This window comes from Phyllostomus hastatus, unplaced genomic scaffold, assembly GCF_019186645.2.
Source record: "Phyllostomus hastatus isolate PE091 unplaced genomic scaffold, TTU_PhHast_1.1 phas_scaffold_755, whole genome shotgun sequence".
NCBI classification, from domain to species: Eukaryota; Metazoa; Chordata; class Mammalia; order Chiroptera; family Phyllostomidae; genus Phyllostomus; species Phyllostomus hastatus.
The window spans coordinates 1,494,649-1,518,175 of NW_025334039.1; the positions used below are offsets into that span (position 1 = coordinate 1,494,649).

General features: G+C 53.1%; 1 protein-coding gene across 5 annotated transcripts in view; it reads left to right on the plus strand.

The window, feature by feature from the left end:
• The window catches only part of LARGE1 (LARGE xylosyl- and glucuronyltransferase 1), a 455,596-nt gene that overhangs the window by 28,240 nt on the left and 403,829 nt on the right, over positions 1-23,527 (plus strand). Inside the window, exon 1 of one of the 5 annotated variants that reach the window (XM_045826475.1) lies at positions 15,723-15,852. The exons of the other annotated variants lie outside the window; for them this stretch is intronic. The gene's annotated coding sequence lies outside the window, so the exon portion shown is untranslated. Of the gene's footprint in view, positions 1-15,722; positions 15,853-23,527 lie in introns of those variants that run through there. 5 annotated transcript variants of the gene reach the window in all.

The window sequence follows — 23,527 nt, forward strand, 5'->3', positions numbered from 1 at the left end:
TGCTCTTGACCTAGTCTAGAAAGATGTGTAATGCCTTCTGGAAGTGGTGAGCTCCGACATGAGTCTTAAATGAGGAGTTTGAATCGGACGAGGGAGAAGCCAGGGGCTCGCCTATGAAGGAGATGTGGGTGGACCCGAGCCACACACTGGTCCCCAGCACAGCTTCTGGGACACGGTGGTGCACTGATAAGTGCTGGGTGAGGAAGGCGCCGGCAGTGAACCCTCTGAGCTGCCGGGACCAAGAGATCAGTGAAAATTCGAGTCTCCGCAATCTCATGACCTCTGTTTCCAGCTTCCTAAAGGCTTGTCGCTTTGGGGAAACTGAGGCAGCACAACAACAGGAGTCGTGGCTCCTAAAGTCTGTCCTAAACAACATTGGGATCTGTGGTCCAATGAGGCTGGCTTATCAACAAGATAGCAATCCTCCTGAGCAGATGTTGGGATTCTGCAGGTGAAACATGAACTTGCAACAGCCCGTGGTAGCCCAGCCCTCATTAGAATTGTACACGACGACTGTGGGTTTCTGAGATTCTTTCCTGATGACCCTCAGTGACCCAGATCTCTGAACCCCAGCCCCAGCATTTACCTGGGAGAGTTCGGGGAAGTTCCTTAGCCGCTTAGCAGGCCTCTGCCCCTTCACCTACGACATAGGGGTAGAACCCACATCCTGGAGTTGTATAGGTTAATTTGTTAAAGTATAGCTAGGATTTTTTCTGTTCATTTTAGCACCAACAACGTGCCTGGCATTCTTTTTTTAACCTGGGAGTGAATGGATTTTTTTGATGATTTGAATCCTTACAAAAAGCCCTATGGGAGAACCATGATGATGGCCCCCACTGTCTAGATGGTGTTTGACAACTTGCCGGCGTTCGACAACTTGCCCAGGGCCCCAGGGCTGGGTAGGGGAGAGACCAGGATCAGAGTCCCCAGAGTCTTGCTCTCAGCCCTTAAGCTGTACTAACTCTGTTCCCAGAACCTGGCAGGTGCCTGCAGGTCCTTAGTTCCCCGTCTTCTTCTCTCTCTTTTTTTTTAATTGATTGATTTTAGAGGAAGAGAGAGAGAGAAACATCAATTTGTTGTTCTGCTTATTTATGCATTTATTTGTTGGTTCTTGTATATGCCCCCACTGGGGAATCAAACCTGCAACCTTGGCGTATGAGGATGATGCTTTTACCAACTGAGCTACCCGGCGAGGGCCCCACCCTCTTCTCTCCTTGGCAGACCTGACTGCCGTTGTTCTTTCCGGGTCCTGGGCAGCCAGTGGGTCTGCATGGCTGGGAAGGCTGGGCGGGCTCCCGGCTCCTGTGTGTCAGGCGCCTGGGGGCTCCCTTTCAGCCCTGGCAGGGCGGGTAATCCGTGTTTGCCCGAGTCTTTATCATCTGTTTACCCTCTGAGATCGGACACTTCCCTGGGAGCAGGGGGCAGGTCTGTTTTCCTAACCCATGCTGTAGTTCTGGCACGGAGCTTGGTACCTTGTGCACATCAGACACTCCGTGAATAGTGAATGAATGAAGACATTTCCGTTCACCTCTCTCCTCCCCTGTCTTCCGGTCGCTGGAGACCACCCTTCAGTCGACACCCTAGTCTTGAGCAGTTGACTCAGCCAGCAGCTTGAGCCTGTCTGTTCTGTAGGCGTGTTCTGTAGGTGGGACTTCCTTTCCTTTCTTCTGCTGAGCCCCCCAGCAAACACCAAGGCCCAGAGCCCACCTCCCTCCATCGGATGCTCCCAGCGAATGGTGTTGACCCGATACAGGGACCCCACTTGAGGACCTCTGACTTCCTCCTCTGCTAGAACTTCAGAGGGGGCCAAGAAAAGAAAAAGCTTAGGGAAACCGTTTTGTAGAGTTTCCAAATCTGTATTATTCAAGCTCCGATCTTTCAAACTTATGAATGGACGGACTCTAGAGGGTAGGCTTTTTTTTTTCTCCCCATTGAAAGAAAAAATGTCACAAATGGTCCTAAGGCGTGCTGGTCTTGCACAAAAGCCTGCCTGGCCCAGCAGGGAGCGAAATTCCTGGATCCGTGCCACGGAATTGTCAGGCAGCTACCCTTGCAAACTCGACACAATTAAACTGAGAAGATGATACAATTGAATAAGAGTCTTTTACATTTGTATTGAGTGAGGAGGCTTGAGGGGAAAGCTCCTGTCATTAAAAGGAGAGCTGTGACGCTTCTGATGGGAACTGGGTACGCATTTTAGGGGCAGACGGTCCCCGTTCACGGTGCCGAACTCTGCTTCGGAGTCTGGGGCTTCCTTTGGGGAAATGAGGCGTGGTGCTGGACGGAGCTCAAGCGTCGGGGTCAGGCAGACCTCGATTTAAATCGGGCCCTTGACTAAGCGTGCGGCTGACTCTTAAGTAAGCTGCCAAAAACACCACCCGTTTTCTCATCTCTCAGATGGGTAAAGTGCTCGACAAGACTGCCGTGAGTCATGTGCCGGGCTATATTTGACCGTGCTTTGTAGGTCGTGGGGCTCGGGGCATGTCAGCCCCTCCTCACCCCACGCGGCCGTCTGTGATCTGAATGCTTGGTGTGACTAGCAATGTTGTTACATTTACCCACTGCACGCACACCAGTGCTTGGGTGCGAAGGAAGAAGGAGAGGCTGTTGGAAATGGAGCAGGGAAGCACATTTTTGTAGATTCTAGAGGATTTTAACAAAATGGAAGGGAAGAAGGCAACGTAGCTTCTAGGAGTCTTTTTCGAACAGTGTTCCTTGGTGGGCTTGCAGGTGTTCACTGAGACTTTTTTTTAATTAAAATTTTTTCATTTATACTTTTTAAAATGGACATTTTGATGTCATCTCAAATTCACATAACTATCTTCTGGGTCATCTATGTGACCACTTATGACCGGGCACTGGCCCTGCCTGGCACCAGGGAGTCACTGCTTGGCACCAAAAGATACCTCTTTAATTGCGGGAAGCTCGTGAGGGGACGCAGGTGGCTTCCTGTGTGAAGAAGGCAGGAAACTGGGGGCACCAACCTCAGAACAGCCGGCCGATGTGGGCAGAGTGAACCAGTCTTCCCCTGGGAAAGTGGTTCCACATCGACCATCCTGTGCAGTTCATCTAAACTTGTACTGATGTTTATCTCAACTTGTACTTGAACTTAATTTTTAAAAAGTTACCTCGTGAGTTTGTTTTTCTTCCAGGATTGTTGTAGAGCCAGGGGTCCCGGGCATTGCCCCTTTGCGTGACGTTCAAGGGCTCTTTGCCAGGAGTTCTGGTCTCCCCCCACCCACCCCCCATAACTCCTGCTGTCACCTCAGTTCATTTACTGCCTCCTCAGTCTTCTCTCAACAGCTTGCCCAGGTCAAAATTTACGTTCTGTGTTTTTAAAGACCTTTGAGGCAGTTTTCCCAGCTGATTTTGACAGCTTCTGTGAAATGTTTTGGTTAATTTCTCTCTTTGGTTACCGGTACTTGCTGGACCGGAAGCGTCTCACTGTAATCTGCAGTGCCCAGTACAGTGCCTGGCACGTAGCACTCAGCAACTATCTGTTATTTAAATAATTTTTTTTTATTTTCATGTTTTACAGTGTAGTGTTTAAATACCATCGGAATAAAAACTGTTTAAGCTAACACCAGGGTTCCTGCCAACCTCTTTTCCACACATGTGTGCCTGGTCACCCAAGTTCAAGGAGCACGGTGTAAGAAGAGTTGCTTGAAGGGGGGGGTGGCCGAGCTCTGGGGTGAAGCAGGAAGTAGGAATGTATCTGGTCCACGTGTCCCTGCCGAGCACCTGGGTGCGGGGCTGCCCTGGGCCAGCATCCCAGCCTGCAACTCACCTTGGCCACTCACTCACTCACCTGAGATGTTTTTGATGGGGAAACTTTGTAATTTAGGGCCACTGTTCTGGCTTCGGTGTCTCCTGAAAGGTCATGGTAAAGGCTGCATTTATGTCTTCCATGATTTGGGGAGGCCTGGGCTGGGGCGTGAGTAGAGGGTTGTGTGGCCCAGGTGAAACCGCACTCGGCCCTGGCGGGTAGCTGCGTTCCTTACGTGTAAAGCTCAGTCTCACGACGGCCAGGGCTCCCTGGAGTTCTTTGTACTCACAGCTTTGTCTTAACAGCCTTTACAGGTCACGGAGCACATCAGCAGGCTGTTTGTTGTTCTGCCTGTATCACAGGGTCCTTCCCACAACCACGTGATGTCCTGGAGGGATTCACAATCCCATTTCGCAGATGAACAGCAGACTGAGGCTTAGAGGGGATTGATTGGAACTTGGGGCTTAGGACGTCAGGTCTCGTGGCCTGCCCCCTGCCCTAGGCCATCCGAAGGAAGGGCGTTCGCCTTCTCTGGGTTCCTAGGCTCCCGTCTCCAAAAGGTTCACCCAGGACACCCGTTCACAATCACGTGGGTCAGTAGCAACTTAATTTTATTTTCGGTCACTTAAAAAGGGGTAGTTTCTGCTCAGTTCTAGGAAGGACGCTCTTGCTTGTGGAATACACACCCCTGTACCAAACAAAACTGGCTTTTTTTTTTTTTTTAGTTTTTATTTATTTATTTTTAGAGAGGGAAGGGAGAGAGAGAGAGAGAGAGAGAGAAACATCAATGTGCGGTTGCTGGGGGTCATGGCCTGCAACCCAGGCATGTACCCTGACTGGGAATCGAACCTGCGATGCTTTGGTTCGCACCCCGTGCTCAATCCACTGAGCTTCGCCAGCCAGGGCTGCAAAACTGGCTTTGGATGCACGCTTCCTCACGGCCCGGCTTGAGTGGATTACCTACCTGTCATATATACGAGCCTCCGCTTCTACGTGGGTAGAACAGGGACTCCTGTGTTCGGTCAGAACAGGAGGAGGAAAGGAGTGAGCGTCTGAAAACTGCCTCTCTTGGCTCTCATGCCCATTCCGGTTATTATTCTCACTTCCCCAAGGTTTTTGCTGCCCTTTTATTAACTGTGTGTGTGTGTGTGTGTGTGTGTGTGTGTGTGTGTGAAGCTTCACAGATGCCCATGCTGTTGGTACCATCACAGGCTGGGGTTCAGGTTCAGGGTGACGGCCTTTATGCTTGGCGGGCCCCTCCGAAGCTGCAGGGAGCTCAGGAATCCCAGAGAAGGAAGGGGGCTGACCTGAGCAGTCAGGAAGCCTCGAGGTGCTCCGGCCACTGTCCCTCGGAGATGAGGGTTGGCTTTTGGAGTCAGTGTGCGTGTTTCCCTGAGACGGTGGTTTGCGGGAGGTGAGAGGCCTCCCTCCCCCTGGGCAGGCAGATTAGAGGCCGGTGCCAGCCCTGGGCAGTGGAAGCGGTGACCTCAAGAATCTGGCAGCTCTGCGGGATGGCGGCATGCAGCCTTTCAGGGCCTCCCCCATATGGCCTCGCCTGGTCTCCCACAGATTGATCCCTTGCTCAGCTGCGACATTCCAGCCAAACTCAACAGTTGCTCGGATGTGGCGAGTGCTTTCCCACGGCGGGCCCTTTGCCTGGGCTGGCACGGTGCTAGGGCCTCGAAAGGAACGTGGGGTTTCATGAGGTGGCAGCTCCTCCTGGGCTGACTCACCCCGACCCGTAGCTGTGTGTGAAGGCCACGCTCTTCAGTGCCATCCGAGGAAGGAGGTCCCACGTACGGTGCCCCAGGATGGTCTTTGCAAACGTCTGAGTGCTTTGACCCGTGTGTGCCTGGCAGCCTGGAGGGGTGGCTCAGAAATGACCAATAAATGGAGTCAAGCATTGTGGACCCAGGCCCGTCGTGCGGGCTGAATTCCTGCCATTGGGGAGCTTGCGCTGTGGTGGAGGGTTAGCCAGCTGGGCTGGGAGCAGAGGCCACCCTCCGCTAGACCCGCATTCAGATCTTTTGTTTGTGTGTTTGTTTTGATTCATCACAGAAATATCTATTGAGCATGAGTGTATGTGAGGCTCTGCTCTGGGGCAGTGGGTCTGGCCATTAACTGGGTGGCCGAAGACCCTGTCCTCTGGGGCCTTATGTTCTGGTCGAGGGGGGGACACTGAGAAACAAAAGAACTAGAACACGAGTCTCTTGTGGAATCGCAGTACATGCTCCATGGCACCGTACTTGGCCCGTGTAACGTGTGCCTGTGTAGAATGTGCACCCACGCTTTTGGCCCAGACTTGCAGGGAAAGACAAATTTCATCTTAATTTTTTAATTCTATTTTTGTTTATTTATATTTAAATACTTGTTTTATTTTTGTATTGTAAAAGAATTTTAGCATTTAGTTTTGAACATATTATGGTTCAAGAAATTTTATGTAACATAATTACAGAACACAAGAACAGATACAGGGTGTTTCAGGCACAATCCATGTATAATGCACCTCCTTATCTTTCCCTCAAAAATCTGGGCAAAAAATGTGCGCATTGTACATGGCAAAATATGGTACTTCCTCACAAGTACGATGGGATGAAAGATAGCCTAGGTGGGCGGGAGGAGGGGCGTTGGGTATGTGTATGGGGGGTTACGCTGTGAGGGGCGGCAGAGTTTGCAGGTTTAAGTTGGCTACGGAGGGATTCTCAGAGAAGGTGATTTGAGCCAACACCTGAGAAGGTGAAGGAGTGAGTTACAGGGATGCCTGGGGAAAGAACTGAGGCCAAGGTCAGTGCAAAGGCCCTGTGGCCATTTTTCGGCTGCTAATTAGAGACCTCCAGGAGGTTCAGTGGCTAGAAGGGAGGGGCGTGGAGGAGAGTAGAGAGGGATGAGGTCAGAGAGGAAAAGGGGGCCCAGTTTCCCAGGGCTGGTGGGCTGGGGGCCATGCGGGGAGTGGCGTGAGCCCACTCATATATAGGGGTCACAGGGCTGTTGCAAGGTGGCAGCGAAGCACCAGCCCAGCTGCGAGTGGCAGGCAGTTCCTCGGCACAGCGCGGTCCTGGAGGCTTACCCACGGCCCGTCCACCGTCTCACACGGGAAGGGTCCTGCGCGCTGAGACGGAGACGCTGACAGCCGGTTCCCCCTGCGCAGGCCCCTCCGGTGCGGGCAGCCCCGGCGATCTTTCGAGATGCTCTGACCCAACCTTCTCGTGTTAATGATGCAGAAACGGAGGCCCAAAGTAACGAGTTTTCTCATTTTCAGCATAATTCATCCCGCTTGTGTGTCATGCCTCACGGCCCCTGTGGATTTGTGAAGAGGCTGGGGTGATTTGTGGTCCAATGTGAGGAAAATTGGATTATGGAGCGATAAATTAAAAGAGTGCTCCATCAGTCTGCTGAAATCTCCATAATTTGGGGCTCTGGCAGTTCAGAGTAGTCTTAGCAAAGAAAGTAGAAGAACAAGGGGAGAAAATTAAAATTCCCACTCAGTTACGTGCACCTGCCATTGTCAGATTGCATCCTGGGAGTTGACTCGAAATGCTGAGCGAGGTAATTAAGTGCCTTTGAGTCGCTCTGGGTGATGGATGGAACTTTTGTTTGCATAGCGCATTATTTACCGTCTTTAGTTATTTTACATGACAGGGGTCAGCGATACTATTCTGGTTTCACATCTGATGAGAGGGCTTTTGCCTTCCGGGATGAATTTCATCTCTGGTGTTTTTTTTCCCCCTAAGCTTTAACAGCGCCCCCTGCTGGGAACTCCCCGGGACGGCCTGTGCTTCCATCCCTGGCCCCTTCACGACAGCTAGGGGTACAACAGAGGTGGTAGGCCATTGGCATAGTCTGGATGGAAGTTCCCCCCGCTTTATACCCAGGCATTTCACTTCACTAGGTCGCGTCCTTGTGCACAAGCAGAAGGACAAGGAGTGTGGAAGGACACAGGCGGATTTGCTGGTGCAGACAGGGCAGTAGCAGCTACTCCGCAGATGTGCTGGGGGAGATGTTTCTTCCCTGTCACCTGTCAGTCTTTGCTGTCACCGCCCCGGGGACGTTGGCAGCACCAGCCCGGTGTCCTGGAGAATGAGCCCCAGATGTTGGTGTTGATGCATTCACACACAGGAAGGGGTCCCCCGCTCTGGTTTGCTCTTTCATTAACTGTTCCCTGTGAACTTACTTCCCTGACCCTCACGCTTAACCTCAGTGGCTAGAGGGGTCTTTTTCAAAATGAGACCTTTGTGGGACCTGTATGCCAGCCCCACGAAACTTTGAAAATTGGGGGTTTATATACTTCGAGGATAAACTGAGAAACAGACAAACCGAAGAACATTATTGTGATTCTTTGCTGTGGTCTTTTGCAATTCAAACGTAATTTCATGAAATAAGACCTGTGCCTTGTAACCAGCTTCCCTCTCCCCTTGGCAAGGGGTCAGTTTATCACCCACGTTTGAGAAACTTGGTTGTAACCCTAATTGTTTCACTTTTCACTTCTCAAATCCCTCTCCTGGCGGTGAAGCTAGGATCAGCCTGCCCACACAGATGCTCACCTTCCCTTTGAATCCTGCATCTGCTCACCCCGGCAGCGGGAGGTGACTTCGCTGGGCGGTTCAGCACGGGGACCTTGGTGGCTCCAGCGCCCACGGCAGCCTCGGAGCGGTCTTGCTCGTTAAGCTGGACAGGAAGCCGTGCAACGTGTCTTGTGCGCAGAACTCCTTTTCCAGCCCCGGGGGGCTCGTCACTGTGCTTCTGGAAACCCGGTACATGCACGGGAGGGCATCTGGGCTGCTACAGACTCTCCATATGGGAGCCTGTCAGGGAATGTCATAGCGAGCTGGCCTGGCAGCCTCTGTGGCATCTTTATTGAACATTAAAAAAAAAAAAGGAGAAGAAGAAGAAGCTGCTGCTGCTTATAAAGTAGAAGGGGACGGTCTGGAAGGATAACATTTATTTTCTGCAAGCAGGAACCTGAAAAATATATCAACGTATACAATAAACCTTTCCCTTTTCCTTCTGCCCCTTTGCTTCTACACTGGCTGCCTGTGCCATAAATAAGAGAAGCAGAGGTGACAAAAAGTTCTTGTGAAAATTTTTCCCAGATTGTGAAAGCAAGATCTCGCTGCGGGTCCCGATGGACACGTCTGCACCGCCGGCTGTATCTGGGAGGTGTGGTGAGAACCGTCGCAGAGGAAGGCAGACTCCTGTCGGCGGAGGCAGCTCTCTGTCTTGCCGAAGTGGCCAGCCCGTGGGAGAGGGTGTGGGAGGTGGAGCGGGGCCACCAGGAAGAGGTCTCCGGGTCCTGGACGGCGAGGACTGGGCGTGCCTTGTGCCGTGAGAAGCAGCAGCCTGAGTCTTAGCTCTCTGTCTCCCAGCTTGGTGACCCCTGGGCGAGGCTGCGGTCTGTCTCCCACTGGAGCATCCGTTCCCTCGTCTGAGAGCTGGCACGAGAACAGCGGCCCCACGGGATGGTGAGGGGCTCCAGGGAGAACATGTGGCCAAGTTCCCGCCCCCACCTGTCAGCTGCGCAGAAGCCGTGGGCGGCTGAGATTCTGGTCAAGACTGTGCTCCCATCTGGTCTGACGTGGGCCCACAGGTTCAGAAGAAGGTGGCCGGCGGTTCAGGGTCCAGAAGGCCGTGAGATGCTGTCTTTCGCTTCAGCTTAAACCTTGTTTTCTTGGCCACCCAGAAAGGCTGTCCTGCAGGCGTGGGTGGGCACAATTAGGAGTGCTTGATTAACCCAGCAATTAATAAAAGTGGAGAGGTGACAATTGCTGTTACCAAGCTACAGTCAGAAGCGACGCGCTTGGCCTCTCTCCACACAAACAGATTGGTGGAGAAGCTCCCGGTGGGGGGGAACATCGGGACCCAGAACGGGGAAGCTGGTTGGGAAAAGGTACTCGGAACAAAGAGCCAGGGTATCAAGATGGGCTGGTTGGTTGATTATTTCATTCCAGCAACAGATTTTTTTTTCCTGTTTTTGAGTAAGTCCTATGTGCCTGATGATACTGGCCCAGGAACCTAGTATCATATGCGGATAAGGGATAGCTTCTCCTGCAAGGAGGCTCAGACTGATGGTGGGGAGATAGCAGACCCGAAATGCAATGCGTTCTAACACGTTGTGTAAGTGCACGATAGATGGCATGTACAGTTCACGGGTGGCCAAAGGAAGGAGTGGTTTTCTGAGGAGAGAAAGAGCCGTACTGGTTTACAGAAAGGGTGGTTTGAGCCAGACTTGCTGGTGGACAAGGGCATCTGAGCACGGGGGACGGGTGGAGCTGAGGCCGGAAGCCACTGACGGCTGAGTGACGGGGGCAAATCACCGAGCCTTCCTGGGAGCTGGCTTCCTCATCTGTAAAATGGGCATTGAAAAGTCCATGTCTCAGCCCTGGCTGGCGTAGCTCAGTGGATTGAGCGCGGGCTTCGAACCAAAGCGTCGCAGGTTCGATACCCAGTCAGGGCACGTGCCTGGGTTGCAGGCCATGACCCCCAGCAACCGCACATTGATGTTTCTCTCCCTCTCTCTTTCTCCCTCCCTTCCCTCTGTAAAAATAAGTAAATAAAATCTTAGGGAAAAAAAGAAAAGTCCATGTCTCGAGGGGTGATGGGAGGATTCCTTCTTAGATCATATGAGGCACAGCGTGCTTGGCCCACGGCGACCCCCGCTGCAGCACTCAGGTGCCACAGGTCACGATTTTAGCTCTGCAAATGGTCACCCACACCCTGTTTAAGCAATGCCTGCCCTCAAGGCGTCCAACGATCTCACCCTTTAACACGCAGCCACCATTGGTCATCCTGGTGGCAGTAACTGAGAGTGACTTCGTTATTCTTTCCTGGGGTGATGGCATGGAGAGGCCACTGTTTGAAGGACACATCGAGCAGTGTGGGTGAGTTAGGGTGTCCAGCCCCGGGAGTGGGGGAGGAGAACTCAGCCTCTCGTTAGGGCTGGAGGCAGGTAGGGGCTCTGCCTTTGTTAGCCACACGGCTTTAGGCAAGTCATTTCCGCCACTCCCAGTTGCTTTATTCATGGAATTCTGTCTAAAATGTATTTATGTGTCAGGAGGAAACATTATCTTAAGAACTGGAACGAAGATGCCTTGCAAGGAGGGAACTCCCTTTGTGCAGGAAAATACCTTGAGAACCTTAGAACAGCGCTACCCAAAAGAAATATAATCCAGCACCACACAAAGAGTTTTAAGTTTTCTAGTAGCCACCTTAAAAAAAAAGTAAAAAGAAAGTAGGTGAAGTTAATTTTAGCAATGTGTTGTATTTAGGTCAGTATAACCAAAATATATTAAAAAAATATCAAGGTGTTTACACTCGTCATTTCAAACTAGGGTCTTTGAGAGCTGGTGCGTGTTATGCATTTATCGCATGATTCCATTCAGACAGTCACATGTTACGTGTTCGGGGGTCACACGTGGCATACAGTGACCGAATGGGACAGTGTGGGTCTCGGGGGGAGGGCAAGCCACAAATCAAGTGGCTCTGCAAGGAACATGAGGTTTCTTCCTCCCTTCTCTCTTACCCTCATCCCTCCGTCTTTCTCTCTCCTTCTTTATTTGGTCCCCTTCCTGAGAGGGGCGAGGCGGTAACTGCCCAGCGGAGGTCACGGCGGAGGCCCAGCGTTCCGGATTCCTGTGGGAAACGAAGGCTGGGGTAACCTCACTGGAATTCACAGAGGCTGTGGAAACAATAGCAGCCAGAGTACGCCGAGTGCTCGCCGTGTGCTGAGCTCTGTTCCAAACGTCTGGCACAACTGTCTCATTTAACCCTCAGACCCCTGAGAGGTCATCATTTCTTCCATTGCGGAAATGGGGAAACTGAGGCATGAGCAGTTAAGGCATCCAAAGTCACACAGCTGAGGTTTGGTTTCAGGTCATTTGTCCCCAGAGCCCTGCTGTGCTAGTTGCCACAGCGCACCTTGGAGGAGAAAAAGCAAATCTTAGAAAAGGCTTTGGGCTTCCATTTGGCATGACCTGGGTGGTTTGCACCAGAGGGCTGGGGGCAGGAATGCCTGCCTCTTGCCCCCAGGGACCATCTGGACAAGCCCGAACCTTGCAATAGTGTTAAGGCGACATTACGTGGCAAATGCACCACCCTGGGCACCATTGTGCACAGTGGGGACTCAGTAAGTGGCACCTGTTCCCTTCTCTTCGGGCTCATGATACAAGTTTTTTTTTTTGTTTGTTTTTTAAAGAAGAGGCTTTCTTAGTTTTTATTGATATCTCAATCCATCCCTGGTACACCTTAGCTGCTCGGTAAATATTTTCGAAAGTCAGTGAGGCTGCGTGGGCATCACTGGATGGGATGATCCCCGAGTCCACTGTGGGGCCCCAAACCAGGATTGTGCTGTTGTGCAGTGGCCTTGCAGTTACAGCCCCGGGGGAAGGGGGTCTCGTGGGAAGAGGACCTGCACGTTCAGATCCAGAGTTTTTACTTTGAGCTAAAGATAGGCTACCTTATGTGTCCTATGCGAAAGCTGTTTCTGGTTTGTTTTTCTAGTAAATTTTCTAAAAAGATATTGTTTATTTACTTTTAGAGAGAGGGAAAGGGAGGGAGAGAAACATCCCTTGGTTGCCTATTGCATGCCTCCAACTGGGGACCTGGCTTGCAACCCAGGCATGAGCCCCCAACTGGGAATTGAACCGGCAGCCTTTCATTTCCCAGGCAGGTGCTCAATCCACTGAGCCACACTAGCCAGGCCATGTCTTGCTAGTAAATTTGAAAAGTTGAACTATAACATTATACAAGCAGTCAAGTGCCGAGTGCATAAGTGTGCACCTTGGTGTATTTTCACAAAGGGAATCCACCTTCCCAACCAGCTCCTACATCAAGAAGCAGGATATCACCAGCACTGCTCCGCCCACTGTCCCTTTGCCCCCCCTCCATGGGAACCCCTGTCCTGACTTCTGACTCCACAGGCTGCCTTCATGTACCTTGGTTTTCGAGCAAGTCCCAGAGGCTGGAGTTTGGGGGCCCGGTGTGTTTCAGCCCTGCATCCCCGATGCTCTCCAGAGTTGGTTTCTCTCCAACCTGGTTCTTGTGTCCATTGCACAGGTGAGACACTGAGGCTCACGGAAGTCCTGCAACGTGCCCGGGTCTTGTGGCTTGAGAATGGATGAGTGATTCACGCCCAGAGGAGCTGTCGTGCTCCTGGGCCTGTGTTCCTGGCCGGCCCCTATGTTGTCTTCTCTGATCTCTTGTCCAAAATCCACAGGTTGAGGCTGAAATTGCAGGACTGATCAGAATCTTGGGGGCAGCTGCTGTGACGCTGCAGTGGAGGGACCACCCCGGCCCCCTTAGAGCCCCCAGGGTGCTGATTTATCCCGAAGGCACGCTCCCAAGCCCAGGGGGACTGAAAGCCACGCCTTAGCTGCCAGAGTGGCCTGGCTGGCAGAGCCCATCCCAGATGGGGCTGCAGCAGGCTTCAGCATGTGGGGCAGGTGGGGTCCCCATTGCCCCCTGATCTCCACCTCTGCTTGCTGCTGACAAGCATGCTAGGCTCTGGCAAAGGAAGCTTACAATTAAAGGAATTCAAACAGCTTCCTGCCACCGAAGTGCACACTCTGGGCGCTGCCAGGTGTGAGCTGCATTCACCGGTCTCCTGCTCTGGGGCCTGCCTGGGCCGCCGCCTCTGCGCGCCTTGCGTTTCCGCAGCAGCAGTCAAGGCTCAGCGGATGGAGCCAGTGTGGCAGGTGAGCAGGGCTGTCTCTGCCCAGCCCGGGGCCGCTCGGAAGTGGCTGGAGGTGGGCATATGGATTTCAGGCTGAGGAGCTTTGCTCTCCCTGTGGCACGGCACTCTGCCCCCACTGCTCTTCAGTCGAGAGGGACAGGTGGTGGCTGTCATTCTGCAGTTGGCCCCGGCCACAGCGAGATTCGCCAGCTATTCTGGAATGCAGATGCCCCCAGCCTTTCTGGCTCGGAGAATGCCGCTTGACCCATTAAGCCTCACGCGGGCGGTTTCTCAGCCGGGTTTTCTCCCCCACACGGGGGTGGTAGACAACAGGCGGAGATAAAGGCTGTTACCCTGGGTCCAGTGCCTCTAGGACTGACATTTAATTCCAAAAGGTGAAATAAAGTCATCCTTCTGGGCAATGGGTCTTATAAAAATAAAGCCAACCTTACTGTAATACTGCTGGCCAGTGAGTTTGCTGAGCGGCTTGCTCTCCGCTGGCCGCAGGGCCTGGCATCGGAGATGGGAGGGTGTGACCGGAGCCAGGTGGTGCAGCGGTGCACCCTGCCTTCTCGGCTCCGCTGGGCGACCTTGGGCCAGTTACTCGCCTCTGTCCCTGTGTGAAATGGAGATCGCAGCAGCCACTGGCTCTGGGAGCTGGGTTCGTGTCGAGCACCTGGATGGCGGTGTGGCGTGCTGAAGTCTCAGCGAGCATCCTGTGGCGATGGTGACGATGGCACACACGCAGTCAGTCCGTCACAGTCTCTGAGCAGTCTGGTGTGTGCGAGACAGGTTGGCATCCCTAGTTTACACACAGGGAAACTGAGGCACACCCAGGGTCAGTTTGCGGCCCGAGGCCTCACAGCCAGGAAGCAGCGGGGGCGGCCTTTGAAGCCGGAGCTGTCTGGGTGCACGGCGTCTGGCGTGTGGCGGGGCCAGCCGTCGCTGTTGGCTTACCCAGGATGCCTCGCCTGAGGGTCACATGTGCTTCCGAAACAGAACTCCCCTCACCCACAAAAAAAAACAACCAGTTCCAGTACAAACAGGATAGATTTATGTATTTTATACCCATTTATAATAATAAGCACGGTCAATGTTTGTTGGGTGAATTGCCCTGTGTCTGTCACTGTGTTTCTTTTGCTCTGTTGTTTGGGTCGAGTCCTGACACTTTCCTGGAGAGTTCTGAGGTCGGATCAGGGCAGAGCTGTGTCTCTTCTCGCCACGGCTGACGTGTTCCTGGAAGATCCCTGGCTGAGTGAGGGCGGTCGCTGTGGAATCTCAGGAGCAGCAAAGACCCACTCTGATCGCTGCTCCCTGCGCGTCCTTCACGGGAGGTGTGTCCGCAGCCCCGGCTGGCTGTGCCCCTCGGACCTTTAGCGCCTTTCATGGCTCGTCCTCAGGAATCTTCACAAAGGACCGAATCAGCCGGGAAAGATGAGGTTTTGGCTTTGACAAAGGTGGCACAGTCTGTGGAAATAATGTACCATTTTTTCATCTAAGTTCCCTGAGTGGAGGCAGGGAAATAGAAGGCCAGAGGGGCATAAAGAAGGAGGGAGGGGATGAGAAGGCAGCGTGGGGTGGGGGGAGGAGAGGAGAGGAAGGGGTGGGGTGGGGGTGAGAGGGGAGGGGACGGGCAGAGGTGGGGCGGGGAGGTGGAACTGGGCCCCTGTACTTGGCTGTGTGTGAGGTGAGAAGGCAGGCAGGACGGGAGTGGGAGGCAGATCCCAGCCTGGCGGGAGGGGCGGAGCAGGCGGAGTGCGAGGTGCCGGCAGTGGGCGGGTGAAGAATGGCACATGAAGGTGACCGGGGGTCCTGCAGGTTTAGTGCCAGAGTGGACTACAGGCCCCCTGATGGGGGCCCCTGACTGGCCAACTAAGGCCCACTGTTAGCCACACAGTGGGGCCCTGGCAAAGCTTCCCGCCCCCTAACTCAGTGCTCCTTGGTTGTGCGTGTCCCCGAGGAGGGGGGTGGAGGGAGCCGGAACTTGCTGACCCAGTCCGGCTCAGTGGGCAACGATGGTCAGGCCCGCTGTTGGGTGCCCTTGAACATCAGAGTTTCCCGGGGGTGCCCGGCCTTCAGGGCTGAGTGGGGAGCGGGGAGCAGGGAGGTCACCGTTCAGGAGAGACCACACGGACTCCACGGTGTGGCTCACTGGCCGGGAAAAGCACATGCTAAGGGAGGCTGCCTCTGTCGTGAGCCGCATGTGCCAGGGGGGTTAAAAAAAGAACTACTCATGCCCGATCCAAGGGCTGTTTGTGGGCAGTGCAGAAATAATAAACCCGAACACAGAGTCGAGCCTTTTCAGCCGTGAGGGTGCGCGCCCTCGCCGGGCCAGATCCCGCCAGCTCGCCGAGGTCGGCCTAGCCGGGAGAGGCAGCCCGTTCCGGCCCGTCCTCAAGGGCCGCCCCGTTGCAGGGCAGAGGTGAGTGGGCACGTTTTCTAGTACAAGGGCCAGGCTTTCCTGTAAAAGGTGTGTGTGTGTGTGTGTGTGTGTGTGTGTGTTCTCAGCTGGGTCGATTCCAGGAGTCTTTGCCACGGTCCCCACGTTCTCTCCAGGAAGACCAGCTCCCACCTGCTGGGAGCCCGGCTGGCCTCATGCTGCCCCCTGCTCAGCGTCTCTGCCACACATGGCACGGGGACTTGTGTGGACGTTCAGGTCCAGGGACGTAAATGGCTTGCTCAGAGCTTGTACCACAGCTTTGGTGGCGGTGGTGATGGCAGTGGCAGTGGAGAAGGGGAGCTGCCCTTTGTGTGCCCGGGCCCCGCATGAAAATCCGGGGTGGTGAAGGCGGCGTTAACACCCATGAAGGCTGACGGTTCTCGTGTGTCTTCTCTGTGGCACACGGGGCTCTGAGCGGCCCTGGCGCACTCGATCCGGGATTGACTACGTGAGGCAGACGCTGTCGTCACTCTGACGGGGCGAGTGACGGAGGAAGGGCCAAGCCAGAGCCTGCATTCTTTCCACTAAGCCGCGCGCCGCCCGGCGACCGTGCCAGCTCTCATGTGCGGTGACCCTGAGGGTGGGCGAGTGTGGCCGGCAGGAGGGTGGGTGCCAGGACACATCTCTCTTCTAGATCCTTCTCCTTGGCTCCCAGGCTTCCTCATCTGCTCCATTTCTGACACCCCTCCCACCCACCCCCCGCCCCCCACTGTTTTTCCTAGTGCTGTTTGCTCCTCGTGGGTGGGGAAACAGTGTATTTCTGTATCAGCAAAGGAAGGAGAGTGGAGCTGAGTTAACGCTAATAACCAACGACTCGTTATCTATTCATTGTAGTTTTGTAGGCCTCTGACCCTGAAAATATTTTTTTCTTAGGGCGAATAATGAGCTCCATTCCCTTCACTATGAATTAGTAATTATGAAAACTGAATATGTCTGAATGTGTCCTGCATGTCACCACTGTGGTCCACGTTGTGAAAAGTCTCGCATCTCAGGGAAAAGTTCAGAGAGAAGGAGACAAAGGAGGAAGGGGGAAGGAAAGAGGTGTGTGTGTGTGTGTGTGTGTGTGTGTGTGTGTGTGTCAGCGGCGGCGGTGTTGGCGTTGGCCTTGAAATAAGAAAAGAGTTTGAAGGGGAAGATGCAGTTCGAATGTCCCCTGCTCTGGGCAGATTTGGTGACCTGTTCCCCCCCTCCAAAAGCACCTTGGTTCTGACCTCAGTGGTAATTCTGGCTGGGATGTATGACAGCTGAGCCATTTCCATGTCTTTCCTGAGCTGGGGCGGTGACTCTTGAACTCCCGTTCCCTGATGCAGCGCTGGCCCATAGTGGGTGCTCATTCAGTGTTGACTGAAGTGACTCAATCCGTAAAAGCTTTGAGAGAGGGGAGCTCTCTTTCACTCCGCCTGCTGGGTTCTCTCAACAACCCAGTTACTCCCATCCTGATTTCGCTCGTCCGTGTGGACCTGGGTCAGTTTTAACTGCTAAAATGAACTAATTTGAATTTCATTTGAACTAATGGGATGTATGCAAGCCGCTGCCCATTTAATTAACGAGTTTGTGTCACCAAACAAGTGTCGTAAGGGCCACTAAGTGCAGAGCGTTCTGTGTGGCAGTGGGGATACAAAGTTGAGAGAGAAGCCAGGGATGTGGGCTTTGAAACCAGACCACTAGTTTCAAGGCCAGATTACACGCTCTTTTCTGGCTTTCGGTGCTCGTAGTAGGTAAGAGCCAGCTTCTGAATCTGGGTTTGAATCCCAACTCCATCACTTCTGAGCTGTGTGACTTCGGGCAAATTCCTTAACCTTTCTGTCCCTTGCTTTCCTCTTCTTTAACATGGGATAGCTTCGTGGGGTTGTGGTGGGGTTAGGGTCTTTGTGGGGAGTAAACAAGTTAGTGCTCTGTTGATATTGGTTACTGCTAATAATTGAGCTTCAGGTTCTCCAGTGTAAAACCTGACTGTTTGGGTACCTAAGTCCTCATAGAACTGTGACGGGGCTGGCATCAGTTTCCGGCGGCCACCAGGGGGAAGTGCCATCAACTGGATGGCCCAAGACAGTGGAAGTTTACTGTGTCACAGTTCTGGAATCTGGAAGCCTGAGATCAAGGTCTGTCAGCAGGACCTTGTTCCCTGGGGGAGTTGTAGGGGAACCCTTCTTGCCTTTTCTTCACTCCCGGTGGTTTGCAGGCAACCTTGGTGTCCCTTGGCTTGTAGACGCGTCGCTCCCATCCCTTGGCATCATAGGGTAGTCTCTCTGTGCGTCTGTCTTAGCGTGACCATCTTCATTTTTTTTTAAAAAAAATTATTTATTTATTTTTAGAGAGGGAAGGGAGGGAGAAAGAGAGAGAGAGAGAAACATCAATGTGCGGTTGCTGGGGGCTGTGGCCTGCAACCCAGGCATGTGCCCTGACTGGGAATCGAACCTGCAACACTTTGGTTCTCAGCCCACGCTCAATCCACTGAGCTATGACCATCTTCTTATAAGGACACCAGTCATACTGGATAAAGGGCCCGCCCTCCTCCAGGGTGACCTCATCTCATTACATCTGCAGTGACTGTTTCCAAATAAGGTCACAGTGTGAGTAATTAGGGGTTAGGGTTTCAGTATGTCTTTTTTAGGAGGACACAATTCAACCCATGCAAGGATGAAACCAGAGAATCCACGAGAAGCAGTGAGCATAGAACTTGGGACGAAACAGTGAACGTCGGCTGTGCCTGGTATTATTGTCACCCTGTCATCATTGTCACAATGGCTGCCTTTTGCTGGTAGCCACGGTCCTTCTCTGAACATCTTTGAGCCTCATGCTTTAACTGTGTATGAAAACAGGAGGCTTCCCATGTATGAATTGAATGGAGTGGCCCATCTTACAGGGAGAGCCAGCTCCGTAACCTTCCTGATCTGCTGTCCCTGAAGTGGGAGGAGGAGGAGGAGGCAGGACCACCTCCCGGAAGGGACCCCCTTCCAGGAGGAAGTGAGGGCGAGTGTGGACTGGTGGCCCCGGCAGGTGCTTCTCACGCTGCTGCTTCACAGCTCAGTGGGGACAAGGCCCCATCTGTGCCCCTGCACAGACCCGAGAAGCCTCCTCTTGCCCTTCCCACGGGGTCGGCAAGCCTCAGGGTCATGTGCAGACGTGAGCCAGTTTGGAATTTCCAGAACCCCGTAGTTGCTTTACAGTCAGAATGGGAAAAAAAAGAAATCTTTTTTCCCCCTACTTGGGAGCTGAACAGATTTGCTACGTAGACATCTAGATATCTATGGAAACAGTCCTAATTTTAGCCCTGCCGCACTTAATGCCAACTTGGAGAGTGCAGTGTTGGGTCAGGGCCCAGGGAGTGGGGAAGGTGAGCTGGCCCAGAGGGTCAGAACAAGCCAATAGGAGGGGGCTGGCCTAGTCTGAGCAGTTGGCTCAAATCTGAAGGGGCGGGCCCCAAGGAGGAAATGGGTCTGAGGGGGCGGGGCCTGGAGAGTTGAGTGCACATCGATAACCAGTATTTTTTTTAATCTTTTTTTATAAAGACTTTATTTATTTATTTATTTTTAGAGAGGGAAGGGAGGGAGAAAGAGAGAGAGAGAGAGAGAGAGAAACATCAATGTGCGGTTGCTGGGGGCCGTGGCCTGTAACCCAGGCATGTGCCCTGACTGGGTATTGAACCTGCGACACTTTGGTTCGCAGGCCACGCTCAATCCACTGAGCTACGCCAGCCAGGGCAACAACTAGTATTTTGAATTAAGGGATCTCCCTCTCCTCCCTGCACCTGCTCTACCTGTCTAAATTCTGTTAGTTTTCAGCCCAGTTCATAAGTTTTATTTCCCTCTTCCCGCCTTTGTCATCAGCCACTCCTGCTCCGAATTTCCATCATCTTTTATAATTCCGTCGAAGCATTTAGGCAGCCTGTTTAGTTTTGAGATGAATTCATACCCCCTGCTTGTTTTGGGGCCCCTCAAGGTCAGCCATGGTCACTGTCGTGTCTGTAAGCCCAGTTGCCATGGGGTAGCCATGCGGAAAATGAGTAACCAGTGGCATCAGACGTGATTGGTGATGTTCGGTGGACAAGACCAGGGGCTGTAGGCAGCTACTGGAAAGGGGCATTCAGTGAGTGAGTCCAGTGAAGTATGCAGAAATGCTTTTGACAGGAAGAGTTCACTTGGATGGGGATAGAAATTGCCTGCGATTCTGTTAAGGACGTGCGGCAGAGGGCTGCAGGCAAGAGGAGGCCGTGCCTGGTGTGCTGGGTGTTGGGAATGATGGGGGAAGGGAGGACTGGGTGGAGATCATTTTAGGAGATGTCAGGAGCGTTGTTTCTGTCACTGCAGCCCTGTCTGCCACCGCTTCCCTACCCCACTCCCCATACCCCGTCCCCCGTCCCCAGCTGGGTCACCTCCTAGCAGAACTCATTGTAGAATATCAAACACAGGAAGAACCTTAGACATCATCTGTCCTGTGTGTTCTGGAGTGTGATGTTCAAGATGAGAATTTTTGCTCATTTTTGCGTGGATACTTGCTGATGTATTTTAATGTGCATCTATAAACCATGTGCAGCTAGCCTCCCAAACCTGGCATTTCTCAGGTATCACTCCGTAGGGTGAGGCAGGTCACGGTAGCTCCCTCTCACCGATCCTGAGGATTACAAGGTGGTGTGCCCATCTGCCCGCGGACATGGGGGACCTGTAATAAGCCAGCGTCCCTGTTGTGACCACATGGAAGTAAGGCCTGTGCAGATGAAGGATTCTGGTATGAATTCGTGTACTGAGTTTCCAAACGCCTTGTACTCTTTCAGCCAGGGGAAAAGCAGCCTGGGTGGGGCAGTGTTGGGAAGGTGGTGTGCAAGGGAGGGCAGGGTGGGCGGCAGGAGTTCGTTTCTGCCCCCTCCCGTGAATGATCAGAAGGTAGAGGAGGCAGAGGTAGACCAGATGGCTGATAGCTAGTGATAACATTTGCAGCGTGAACCACATCTCTTCCTGTCGTCTGCCCATCTTGACATACTACTGGGGTAGATAGAATATAACCTAGTTCCTCCCGAACACTTGGGCCCTTCATTTAAGTTTCCTCATTTACACCATTGTGCAGCGAACGCTGTTTTCCTTACTACACGGCACAGGGGAGCCTGCGCCTGAAGGACTTGAAGGAACATGCTGTGGCCCTTCCTGCTGCTAAGACACAGGTCCAGTGACTCAACACAGCCCCCTCCCACGGCGCTGAGCTGTGTCACAGGGAGCTGCACACCTGCCAGAATGAGCTCTTAGGTTTTGGAAACAAACACGCGCAGAGATGTGGTGCCATTTGCCTCCTCCCTGGAAAGTTCTGCCCCGTCAGCAATAGAACCGGGCCCCGCATGCAGGTTGCTCAGGCCAGCAGAGCAGTCTGAGGGCTGGGTAGGAGTTGCCTGGGCGGTGGGATGCCTCCTTCTCGGGTGGCTCCGTTTGTCCAGGACCAGCGAAAGGCTGTTTACCAGGTGCGAGAGGGGAGCGCTGGCTCCTTTAGCAGGCTCGGGTCTCTCTGGGTGCTACAGAGGGCAGGAGCAGCCCCAGCTGACGCGTGAGTCAGAGCAGAGCCCAGAATAGAAGCCGGAGGGCATGCATGTAAATGCCGTCTCCATCCTAGTCATTCTGGTTAAAGATGATTAAGCTTTTTATACATAACACTGTGTGCAGACTGCATCAGGATCATTTATCAGTGTCACCTGGCAACAGCTCTCTGCGTTAGCCACACCCACCGTAGGGTCATTAACGGGCTCACCCAGGGCCCTGCCCACTACTTGTACATTGTGAACGGTCCTTCGAGCTCATTTATTCATTCATTCACTGATTTGTTCGTTCGTTTGTTCATTTGAACACTTTCATTAGGTGTCTCTTTGGACGTAGCTTTATATTCGACAGCATTTCCTTCTCACCGCCGGGAGCATTTAATTTGTGGTGAACACGGCAGTGCCGGCGTTCCTGTTTGCATCGGTGTGCCTCCGAAGTCGCCCTGTCTGCGCTGGGGGTGGGCAGGAGCCTTCGCCTGGCCCTCGTTAGGCCTGGGCTGACTGTGGCCCTTCTCCCGGATCCCCGTGCAGACAGAGCTTCTCCCAGAAGCCTCGCGGGAATCCAGGTTCTGTCACTAGAGGCAGACCCGAAGTCCTTGTTGTTCCTGCTCTGCCGGGGCCCCTTATTTCCCCGCAGTGTACTTTCTCGGTGTACCGACTGAATCCCAGGTGGTGGGGGTTTGTGTCAAACCCTTGCCTTTCCTTCTGTGTTTCAAAACTGACTATCCTGTGGCGTTGTTCTGGAAGTAGCAAGCATGGTGATAGGCCATCGTCGTGCTACAGGTCTGAGTTGGCAGAGGTCGCTCCCTTGTGGCGGCGGGTAGGTTTCTCTCAAGCCCGGGGCCTGATGCACGGCTGGCACGCGGGGCATACGGTGGTTCTAGGCATGGTCTCCTGTAGGGTATGCCGGAGCTTCTGTCCATCTAATCTGTTATCATTTTTCTGTTTAAAATAAGATTTTGTTTCCACAGGGGAGCGTTAACTTCTAATTGCTAACATCTACACATGGACAACCGTAAGCAAGACTTAAATTAAGTGTTTCCTTGGTAGCTTCCCTCCAGCTGAATGCTATTTAGCTTTCTCTTTCAGGGACCCCATCACGTCTTAGAGTTGCATGTCCCTCAGGAATGTTTGTTGCTCAAAGCCATTGAACTCCAGCATTTTGGGTTTTCATTGGTTTTTTTAATTTTTATTTTTTATTCTTGGGTTTTTTGGGGGAGGCCTCCCTCCCTCCCTCCCTCCCTCCCTCCCTTCCTTCCTCTCTTCCTCCCTTCCTTCCTTCCTTCCTTCTTTCCTTCCTCCCTGTTTGAGTATCGAAAGCTAACAGTGGATTTTCTCCTGACCTTGAGGAGAGCCCGTTTCTTTGGGCTTCCAGCTTCAAACAGAAGGGTCGTGTGGGCCACGAGGGGAATCCCAGAGGTTGCCGAGCTCTGTCTGCCCCACAAACCGTGACTTAAGAGGCTATTTGAGCCTTTTCTGCTTGCTCTTAGCCAAAGAACAATGGGAAGAAAAAGAAAAAGAAAAGCAGTTAAAGACAGGTCCATCTGACAGGTAGCCTTAGAGGGGCCGTGTTCATTTTTCAGATCCTGTGTTTAGAGACGAATGAGACAGGTGCTTTCACCATTTGTAGAGCAGCTGTTGTGTGCTGCCAGGTATGGCCAGGTACGATGCGAAGCGTTTCTGGGGCCTTTTTACTAAACCCTACCAGTAACCTTCAATGGTAGAGGGGTGGAGAGGCAAACCACTGTTTCTTCAGCTGGGCGGACTGTGCTTAAGTGACTTGCCTACTGTCACCTGGCTCAAGGTGGGCGGGCTGGCCTTGGGCTCAGCGCTGGCCTCTCTGAGCTCAGGGCCCCACTCTGGTTCTCCCCCGACAAAGACGGAATGGCTTCCTCACGTTGACCGGGAATGACTCTGAGTCCCGGGTCCAGTGGGATTTGCCCTGTGCATCCGCTCTCCTTGCTGGTGGTCGGTAGATGCCTCTTTACCATTCCCAGTTGCTGCAGAGACCTCAGGGGCTTTGTTCCAGCCCCTGTGTTGGTCATCACCGAGGCCCTGAGAAGGATGGGACCGCCTAGCCCCTGCACAAAGCTAGTTGCCTGGGGAAGCGTTCCTGTCCCCCTTCTGTGGAGGGGT